Raw genomic sequence first — 11,094 nt, 5'->3', positions numbered from 1 at the left:
GTCCAGGTTTCATTATTTTTTTTAAGAAGCAGTTTTATATATCACCAGTGTTAATGAAAATATTATGTTCAATTCTTAAGTCAAATTGCGGCTTTGAAATATGAAGTTTTCAGAACCATATGCTCGTGTTCAAAACTGATGTCTTGGTAGCTGTGACTATTCAGGGCACGGAAATGTACGGAAGTAAATGTGTAGGTTATATTTTATCATTAAGGTTGATTATTTATAGAAGCAGAGAAATCAGAGAGCTGTCAAAATGGTTTTAAATAAAACAAACAAGCCACTGCTAAAAGGTATGGTTTGCAGCAGGAATACTTGCCATGATCAGGATCCTTTATCTTTCATAGAAAGAGCCAGGCATGGTTGCCCCTGCAAGAAAAGCCCTTTGGAGCAGCTGGACAAAATGCTGGAGAAGAGATGCAGATGGGCCTTTCCTCTCTGGAGAGTAAGATGGATCCCTTGGAGGTAGACTCAGCTTGTTCTGAAGCCTCCAATGACTAGCAGGCTCAGTTCTCCCAGTTAACTACACAGTATTTTTCAGGAATCATATTTTCAGTAGCCTTGAATATTATTAACTCTCTGAAGTGCTGGAAAATAAAAGAATATGCTCCTAGAAAAGAGAAGTAAATGATTTTTATGTCTAGATTAAACATATAACTAAGATTTTTTTACATAATTGTGATTTGTGCAGCAGACAGTAGTGCAGTGTTCTGGTTACAAAGAATCTAGGCTCTGCCACTTCTTAGCCGTGTGAATTTGCGTGGTGTCTTAATCATTGAGCCCCAGTTTCTTCGTCTGTAAAATGGTGATAATAAAGGCATCTTCGTTTATTGTTCATGAAATGCTCATTTACAAAGGACCAGGCTTTCCCCCATGTTTAGAGAAAATCTGCCCCATATATTTGTTGTCAGTGATACTATCCTGTTACTTATTATAGATCTTGTAAGGTGTTCTCAATAAAACTGTTCAATCTGCTAGGTGAGACACTGTTGGTGGGTCCAGGTTTAACTGCCATATGTGTTTAGACACTGTGAACCACTGTGTTTCAGTCTTCATTTTACCTTTGAGTTTTGCACTTGACAATCTGCAAACATCACAAAGTTTTTGTTGATCCGATTCTCTAATTTCTTGTTGACCGAAACTTCACTGGTTACATGTTCTTCTACAATCTAATCCCATGAGCGCCTGTTTTCTTTATTGCCAAAGAAATTTTTTTGCCTGTTTGAATATTCTTTGAGCTTATTTTCAACCCATAATGCTGGCTATAATTATATATAAATTATTTTCATATTTGACAGAGACTACTAGCTGCCTAACTAATATCCATTTTCTCTTACTTAGTTAATAATAGAACTGAATTTTGTCATGGATAGTCTACAGGATGTAAGTGAGAGATAGGATGGGACTTCCAGGAGCTTTCCTTAAGAAAGAGATAGCATTTGGTATATGCATTCTTTTCCCTTCCCATCTCCTGCTTCTTGCCAGTAATGTAGATATGATGGCTGGAGCCCTAGAAGCCATAATGAACAATGAGGTGATCTTGAGCCAGTGCAAAAGATGAAGGATCATAAACATAAAAATTCATCCCTTGTGACCTGGGATTTGCCATTATCAGTTTTGAAGTGCCTACCTTCGAACATCTTTTATGTTAGAAAAAAATAATTTTTTAATCTTTTGTAAGCTCCTGTTCTTTAGGTCTCTGATGCTGTTTCTAGATGATACAGCCCACTTTGCTGAGCATGTGTTCTGTGAGCCCAGTCAACCTAGTAGTGGTTATATTGGTCCCATGCAGAAAAGATATTCTAAATATCACTGAATCCTTGTTGAAGATGAAGTTTACTTTTTCAGTGCAAATGCCACACTCCTTTCCCTAGAAACATTTTAATTTAAATGAAAAAATGCTCTGAATTTAGGCTTCATATTTATTGAGACAATTTCTCTAGACAAGTGTCAGTTGATCAGGGTCAGAAATGGAAAGACTTTGTGTTATTATTCTACATTTTTATGACTCCCAATGACACCACCATGAAACTTTAAAAAGCAGAAACTCAGGGATTGAAATGAAAGTATAATCTTGAACTGAAGATTTATTCAAATAGAATGTAGTATAAACCTCAGAATTGAGATAAACAAAAGATCTCTTACCCTGTTAAGTGGTTGTCTATGTTTTGCCCCCCTCTACCAGCGTTTTTCAAACTTTTTTTTTTTGTGCGGTACGTGGGCCTCTCACTGTTGTGGCCTCTCCTGTTGCGGAGCACAGGCTCCGGACACGCAGGCTCAGCCGCTCCGTGGCATGTGGGATCTTCCCGGACCGGGGCACGAACCCGTGTCCCCTGCATCGGCAGGCGGACTCTCAACCACTGGGCCACCAGGGAAGCCCTTTCAAACTTTTAAACTTATCTTTTCTTTTTTTAAACTTTTTATTTTGAAATAAATATAGATTCACTAGAAGTTGCAAAGGTAGTACAGAGTAGTCCCATGTACTATTCACCCAGTTTCCCCCAATGGTTACATCTTAAGTAACTGGAGTTCAAAATCAGAAAATTGACTTTGTTTAATATATGTATTAGTCAGGGTTTTCCAGAAAAATAGAACCACAATAAATCATATTTATTATGAGGCATGGGCTTATGTGCTTAGGGAGGCTGATAAGTCCCATGATGTGCCATTGGCAAGCTGGAGACCCAGGAAAACCAGTGATGTAATTCAGTCTGGGTCCGAAGGCCTAAGAACCAGGGGAGCTGATGGTGTAAATCCCAGCCTGACGGCCAGAGACTATAAGGTGTCCCAGCTCAATTAATGAGGTAGGAAAAAGGGGGCAAATTCCACCTTCCTCTGCCTTTCGTCCTATTCATGCCCTGTTCAGTAGATTGGATGACACCCATCCACATTGGGGAGGGCAGTCTACAATTGAAATGCTGATCTCATCCAAAACACCCTCACAGCCACACCCAAAAATAATGTTTAATCTGGGCACTCTGTGGCCAGCCAAGTTGACACATGAACCATCACAATGTGTAGAGTTCTGTGTCAGTTTATGACATGTAGATTTGTGTAACCAGTACCACACTCAAGATACAAGATTGTCCCAACACCACAAAGATCTCCCTCATGCTGCTCCTTTATAGTGACACTTATCCCTCCTCCATATCATTTCTAATTCCTCAAAAGCAGTAATCTGCTTTTTGGCTCTATAATTTTGTCATTTTGAGAATATTGTATAAATGGAATCGCAAAGTATATGACCTTTAAAGATTGGCTCTTTTTTTCCCACACAGCATTATACCCTTTAGATTCATCCAGGCTACTGTGTGTATCAATAGCTTGTTCCTCCTTATGGCTGAGTAGTATCCCACAGTATGGATGTGCCACAGTTCATTTAACCATTCACACTTGAAGCGTATCTGTATTGCTTCTAGTTTTTGGCTAACTATTACAAATAAAGATGCTATGAACAATGGTATACAGGTTTTTGTCCAGACATAAGTTTTCATTTCTCTGGGACAAATGTCCAGTAGTGCAATTGCTGGGATAGTAGTTGCATGCCTACTTTTTAAAGAAATTGCTGAACTATTTTCCAGAATGGATGTATCACTTTACATTCCCACCAGTGGTTTCTTGACCAAATGTTATTTTTTTTCTTGAGTCCTAAGTTTCCTAGTCAGTCTGCTTTCTTTTTCTCCACCTTTCAGAGTCTTCTTATGTTTATTTTACATATAATGTCCAAGATTTACTAGCTGTATTTAGGAGGAAGAATAGGGAAAAATACATATCCTCTGTTTTTCCAGAAGAGGAAGTCTTCTCTGTTTTTTTCTTTTTTTTTGATGAACAAAAAAATCTCATACTCTCTTTCAGTGTTATATGAAATTTCAAAATAGGTTAACTCATGGTTAAAAAATAAACAACACTGAGACAAATTTCTATTTTGTTTTCAAACTAATAAACCAAATTTCTTCCTTCACCACTCTTTCATCTGCTATTTATATATGTTCTCCCACTTCACTGAGACTCCTTGCCCCCATACATTTTCAAAGTTCTGACAGTTTTCATTTCTAATCTCTCTACTTTTATTTCCAGCCATATCTCCACTTCCTAGTTAGACTGTTCTTTTGATACTTGTGACCTATTATGAACCAATACATCAAAATCAGTGTCAGAGTTTTGGCCTGTTTTTTTAGAACAAAGATGTTCAATTTCAGATAAGTTTGGATAAGCATCAGATAAGCAACCAAACTCTTAATCAATGCTTAGTTGAACCAGCCTTCAACAAGCTTTTGAAGCCTGCCCATCACAAGAGATTTGCTTATCAATATTTGGCTTGATTTAAACTAACCTGTTCACCTTTTTGCTTTGTGAAAAAATGGATCAGTTTGGAATCATCAGGCTTGGAATGGGTGCATGGGCCCATCAAATATAGTTTGGAGTATTTTAACACACAATATTGTTAGCTGAATGTAATTATAAAGGACTGTTAGATGAAGTTCAATTTTAGCACAGATCTACATGAAGGAGACAAGATTGCTTTTTCCCCCTCTTCTTTAGCAAATGGATAAATTTGTATTTTCCCTGAAATTTATTTGTTTTTCCTGTGGAGGGTTTGAGATTATTATATTAATATTTAACTGCAGTGGAAAAATGAAACCTTTCATAAGTGTTTTCGTCATGAGATGTGTAATTATACCCACACACATAATTTATGCATATATTTTTGGTTGTTTTCGTGGTTAGTTGGTTTTAAAGTATAAAAAGAAAACAATACTACATTGGAGACAAACAGATAAAAGAGAATAGAAAGTCAATTTTCTAATGGCTAATTTATTAGATTTTGTTTAATCATTAAATTTATCCTCATTTTATAGACCAAAATAGTTACTTAAAGTTTGCTGTATTTTTATGTATTTATTTTTATTGTAAATTTTTTGGTGAACTCCTTGGCATCATTTTTTATGGAGGGAGTGGGTATCAGGACTGCCAATATAAAGTGTCAAGAGGGAGTTTTCTCTTTGTGCTGCTACTTTCAACCATTTACAATTTGGTTTCTTTAGGTTGTGGGTTTTAAAAAAAATTTTTGTTTTATTTAGTTTTTGTCTTGGAAGTTTAGATTTTTATTCTGACCATTTGTTAGTGTTTTCCTTAAAATAATGATAATAACTAAAAACAAACAACCAAAATGCTAAAAAGTGTCTTTCTTTTTTTCTTTTCCTTTTCTTTTTCTTTTCCATCTCCTGTGGTCCATCAGTAGGCAGAACTTCAGTTAGTTTTATGAAATACAATATTTAGCACCCCCTTATCCCACTTTGTTTTAAGGAAAAAGATAAACTTTAATGACTTGAAGTTGAGAATATGGATATAGCTTCATTCAGTCACACTCAGATTATATAGTATTCCTCACCTCCTTTTAGCCTGATTGTATACAGTGCTGGGTGACAAAGGTACACAAACCCAGCCTCCTCCATCATCATCATCAGTAGCATAGGTTCAAGCTGCTTTTTATGGTGAAGTACAATCTCTCCCCTATGGAAAAACCAGTCATTCCACTCAACACCACGTGAAATACCAGAAACCAAATTGTAGCATTCCTTGGGAAGAAATAACTTCCATTTCTTCTCCTTCTCTTTTCCCTTCCCCTTTCCCCTCCTCTTTCCCCCTTCCTCCTCCTCCCCCTCCTCGAATTAAGTAAACCCATTATGTTTCTCTTATCCAAAATGGCTCCTGGAGTAGACATTAGAATGGTTTTCTCTGAAGTCAGTGTTTACATAGCTAACCAACAGTCCTGCTGCTAATAGCTGCTCCCCCTGTGGTAGGCTTTTCAGTGTGGTGTGTTTTCAGCATCTGTGCACACCCCTTACTTCTAGGTTTTTCAAAAGACTGCAGATTTCTAGTGATGGTCTTGGGTTTCATCCCAATGGCTACAGATTGACCTTGATTCTTCAGTTATTCAGTTTCCTCAGTTATTTTGCTGTCCATCGAACAGGGTTTTGTTTTGCTAGTTTTGAATCTCTGTTCCTTAGTTAACACTTTAAGAATCATCAGCCAACTTCTACTAATTTCAGTACCTTCTTCCCAAATGTCGTAAATAAGTTCCTTATTGGCTCAGCAGCACCAGTACCTAATACTCTTTGGATGATTCTCAAGTCTAGCATTGTAGACAAAGAAAGATAAACTCTACTCTTGGTTGCATCAGCAGTACATCTGAGTATGCATCACCCTTAGATCCTTGTTCATTTGATCCTTGACAACAACAGAATAGGCTTCCAAGCAGTCTTCCCTTAGCTCATTCAGATAATCCACAATGTCACACTTTGATTTATTCACCTGAGATTGGTAGGTTTGCAGAAGTGTGCTCAATATTACCTCTAGGTATTTGTTAAACTCTCCACCAATAACAAAGGCAATATCACTAAACACTTACAGAATCTACAGCTTCACAGACCTACAGACATTCCCATTTCCCAAGTTCTCCATCAACAAACAGTAAGATACTGGATTTCAAGGTGTGACATAAGTCTTCCACGTATCTACAGTCTCCAATAAAACCTTGCACTCAGTATAAGTTTTCAGTAAAATACCCATACTCAGGAGAACTTAGAGGCCTCTATATACTTTAGGAATTTAGCAACCAACATTTCCTCTGATGTGCTAACTGCTATCGGATCACCCTCTTGCATCCCCCATATCCAACTCTGCTTTGGAAAATCCTTAACAGGGAGACCCTCATCTCATCTTGATGCTGCAGTTTTTAGAGAACATTTTGAAGAATTATGTGGAGTAAAGACTGAAGGTCATTGAATTGGATCTTATCAGAAGTGCTTTTATATGTGACTGTATCTCTATTGATACACTTTTTGCAGTTAGAGTTGCCAGCATCAATTTTTGAACTGAATAGTACTTGGTACTATTTTTCACAATTTTCATCAAAGCTTCATATGAAGCACTTCTCAGGTTATTCTGGTGGCCATCAGGTCTGTCTGTGATCACTAGAAGATTCTGAAATATGAGGATAAGCAGTAAGTAGCTGTTTCTTCCTGATCATCACTTACAAACTTTCATAAACAGCTTCAACTAGATTGGAAAAAAACTCAGCACACATTTGATGCCATTCTGGGTTCAGTACTCAGGCTTTCTCTCAGACATTGTAACAAGGGAACCGAGCAAACATCACTTATGGCAGCTTCATGAGCAACTTGCAAAATTTGCCCCCAGTCTGTGTACTTATATACCAAACAATTTACACAGGGGTCTTCGATTAATTATATTAAGCTAGGCATTGCCTGTATGACTAGGATTTTGAGCTTATTGGATTTCCCTTCTTCCAAGATACAGGCAAAAGTCATCACAAGGGTGTCAGGGTTCTAAGAAGTAATCAGGGTTCTTGATCTGTTCTTTACAAGAGGGAAGGACAGGTGGGACAATGTCATCTTCACATCAGGTGGCCAGGAGAATCATCATTTTCATCATCTTTTGTTAGTGTCTGTGTGAGAATTGGAACCTCAATTGTAGTGTTTCCTTGGCATAGATCTTGCTGTGTGCTCTGGGACCTTCTTTGTTCTGCTGTCTCTTTAGCTTCAATGGCCAAATCTATTTTGTCATCACAGACGTTGGACCAGAACTTTATTCCTTACAGGGTCATTTCATTAAAGTCACTGTGTTACTTCAACTGTGATCACAAAAAGAGCAGGGCTCATATGTGTCTCCACGTATTGATAGTACAGGGGCATTTTCTTCACCAGATTCTATAATGTAGTCACTAATACCTTATTGTCTTGACAACAGGCTGCTTCATAGACTATCTGGAAATTGTCTTTCAGATTCTTTGTCAAAGCTTGCTTTGATGAACTCCAATACTCCAGGAGTGCCTTGGTAGCCACTAACTTCACATTATTATTAGGATCTTCTTTCCTCTTTCCCAGGATTATGGCAGTCAGAATCTCATTGGATGGAACTTGTAGCTGCTCTGTTTGAATATCTTGGCAGATGTAACAAATTGCATCCCATGTCGACTCTTTCATGTGCTTTGTGTTGTTGGAGTTTGTGACATTGTCTACCAGCTGAAGAAGGAATCCTGATCACTGGTTTACTGGATTTTCTATACAAACAATTTCAGCCATCGTTGTGAGGAAGAACTAAGCTAGTAGGTTTCTGCAACTAAAGTCTGCAAAATAATTTTTGGCTTCTTGGTCAAACATTAACATCAATGGGAAGTCATTCTGCTGCTGTTGTGCCTTGATGTTTGGATCCTCAGAAGACAAAGAGTTCTTGATCAGTAGACCAGCTGAAACCCTGCCAATCTGGCTGTTTCCTGAATTTTCTGGTGCTCTGGACAGTTCCAGAAGGACCTTTGGCAAGTTTCACCACCGCACACTCCAGGAACTTCTCGATAGTTTCTAGTTCAAGCAGAGGTAGAGACACAGTTATCTCAATGTTTCAATCAGCTCCAAAGTAAAGGTGATGGCAGTTGCTTTTCTTCAGGTGATGCTTGCTTCTCAGGTGACAGCTCTGACTAGAGATAGGGGTTGGGAGTTGCATGGCACTGGAGGGTTTGAAGGGGGTCAGAGTCACCACAAGTTCGTTCATCTGTTCCTTCTTTATAATGCTCCATCATCTTTTCCTTCCCACTCACTCCCTTCCACTTTCCTTCTTTGCTGTTGGCAATGGCAGCTGCTCCTCTGGTGGAGGTGGTGGAGAAAACTTAGAGGCAGTTCAGAGCATGACTAGAGCTTGGTTGGCGAGGAGAGAAAAGAGAAAAGGAGGCAGGGAGTGAACAGAAGCCAAAAAGGAGGGAAAACTTTGCTACACTTTAGATCACAGAAACTGGAAGCTAAATCATAAACACCTAAGGTCATTAAAATGACTTATACTATTTGTAGGAGAGTGTGCATGTATATCAGTAATCAGTTCATTGTCTTGGACAAGTCCTCAAATAGGTAATGATATCTTATACCCCCAATGATTTCCTTAAAAGAAGTTACATTATAAAAGAACTTACAACCCACCATTCACCTGAAGTTTCTTCATCCCAGCCATTGTGAAAGAATTAAACTTTCATTATTGATTAAGCGCTTTGGAATTCAGACTAGTGACAGGAACTTTAAAAAATTGCTGTTTATATGGTACTAAAGGACCATACATTAGACTTTTCAGCCAAAATTGCACAAATGTACAACCCCACCATCAGCAGTGTCATCTGCAATATATGGAAATAAAAGGGCTGACTGATTCTTTGCCAAATCTTAAACTCATCCAGTATAGCCCTGCAAGACAGGAGTGGTAACTCTATGCATCAAAATGTCATGTTAACATGCACTTCAAATAGAGTTCAAGGTTACAAGGGTAGAAGAACTCTAGGAGCAAGAATAAAACAATTTTAGTTTGCTTTCAAACTGTCAAAATTAAGTGGCTAGTCATTCCTGTATATCAGTTTGGTACAGTTATATGGGAATGGAAATAATCCAGTGGGTAGGGATAGATGCAATTATAGCTCAAGGGTTTTATCCTCGAAGGGGCAGATGCTTGGTATAGCTAAGAGATAAAAGTCAGGAAGCATGCTTCAAAGATACCTCCTGGAGGAAACCTTTGGAAGATTGGGAGAGACTAGACAGGAAAGGGATTTGGAGCAATAGAGCTAGGAACATGTTCTACCCTAGGCACAGGCAAACACATACACACCTGGGTTTATATTTTGTTGAGTTTAGACAAAAATTTCTTAGAAGGCTTGTGCTGAGAAGGAGAGAGGAACAAAGACTTTCTGCAAAAATTGTCCAATTTGTAGTTGCAGCTAATGGTGGCAGAGAAGTTAATTTTACTTATCATTATATATATGCAAACTATGCTTCCTAGCCTTGGCAAGAAAGTTTGTGGAGGTGATGAGTGCTTTCCACAAGGTAGTTTTCATTAAATATTAGTGGATTTGATTTGTGCCATCTGCCCCATATTTTCACAGAGGGCACAGATGTCTATCTCTGGAAAGTCACAATCTAAACATGAAGTATGCAGTCTGGAAGCATTAGTTACTACATTGCTGTGATTTTCAATCCAATACATTCTTTATAGTAAGTATTTCCTACAATCTACTTTAAAATTCTTCTTCTTCTTTTTTTGCTGTTTGCTGTATTTTTATTCACCATTATTCATAAACTTGGAAGCATATGCTACACATCTTGACACCAAGAAACGCATGTATTTTACTCTGGAGAACAATGTATAGGGAGTCATTTTCCCACAATGCAGGGATCCTTTTTTTTGTCTGATAAAATCTGAAGGACACCAGGATGTGTTTGGGTACATCGTCATTATGTTGGGCTAAGAATTAAGCAGAACATAATCTGTTATATTTAACAGTGTTTGTGAAGAATTTGAAATTACAAAATTGTTACAGTAGGGGTGATTGGCAAACTAAGAAAATGCTGATGTTTAATCGCCTACTCACGTAAAATTCTTAAATGAAATTTGTACATACTATAACCTACTGATACACACTACTAAAGAAAATAAAACAATATAATGTCATAGCAGTAATATGAAGGGTAAATGAAAAGAAAGTAATTTATAATAAAATAATATGTATTTCTATATGCAAATGCACAGGCAAAACCTATCCAGAAGACATACTACAATAGTCAGATGCTGGTAACTGTAGGTAAAATCATTATGATATGACAGCTACCAATGTTGACTTTGTGTCTACCCAATGCTCAAGTACTCAAATATTTGTCAGTTCCATTTTTGACATGATATCCACAAATGATGATAAATGCTTATTAAGTCTCAAATAAAACAAAGAATAACATTTCCTCAAATTATAGTGTATAAAAAGATTTTTCAACTACATGAATGTGTATTAGGACATTTGGAAGTCTTCCAGGAAATATTTATTGAGAACTTATTATGTGCCAGACACTGTCCTAGGTACTTGGAATACAATGGTGCAGGCAAACATCTCTGGTCTCATGGAGCTTACAGACTAGTTGGGGGTGGGGTGGGAAGGAGATAGCCAATAAACATGGTAAACAAACTAAATAGTATGTTATAAGTTAGTAAGTTCCTTGGGAAAAAAAATGAAGCAGAGTAACTGCATTGGAATTGCCAGGGAGTGGT

At 37.6% G+C, this 11,094-nt stretch overlaps 1 pseudogene; it reads right to left on the bottom strand.

The window, feature by feature from the left end:
- Positions 1-5,934: 5,934 nt before the first annotated feature.
- LOC132513096 (importin subunit beta-1-like) lies at positions 5,935-8,388 on the bottom strand (annotated as a pseudogene).
- Positions 8,389-11,094: the final 2,706 nt, after the last annotated feature.

This window comes from Lagenorhynchus albirostris, chromosome X (assembly GCF_949774975.1).
Source record: "Lagenorhynchus albirostris chromosome X, mLagAlb1.1, whole genome shotgun sequence".
In the NCBI taxonomy this organism is placed as follows: Eukaryota; Metazoa; Chordata; class Mammalia; order Artiodactyla; family Delphinidae; genus Lagenorhynchus; species Lagenorhynchus albirostris.
Note: the sequence above shows the minus strand (reverse complement) of the source record. Positions and strands in the feature narration are given on the sequence as shown.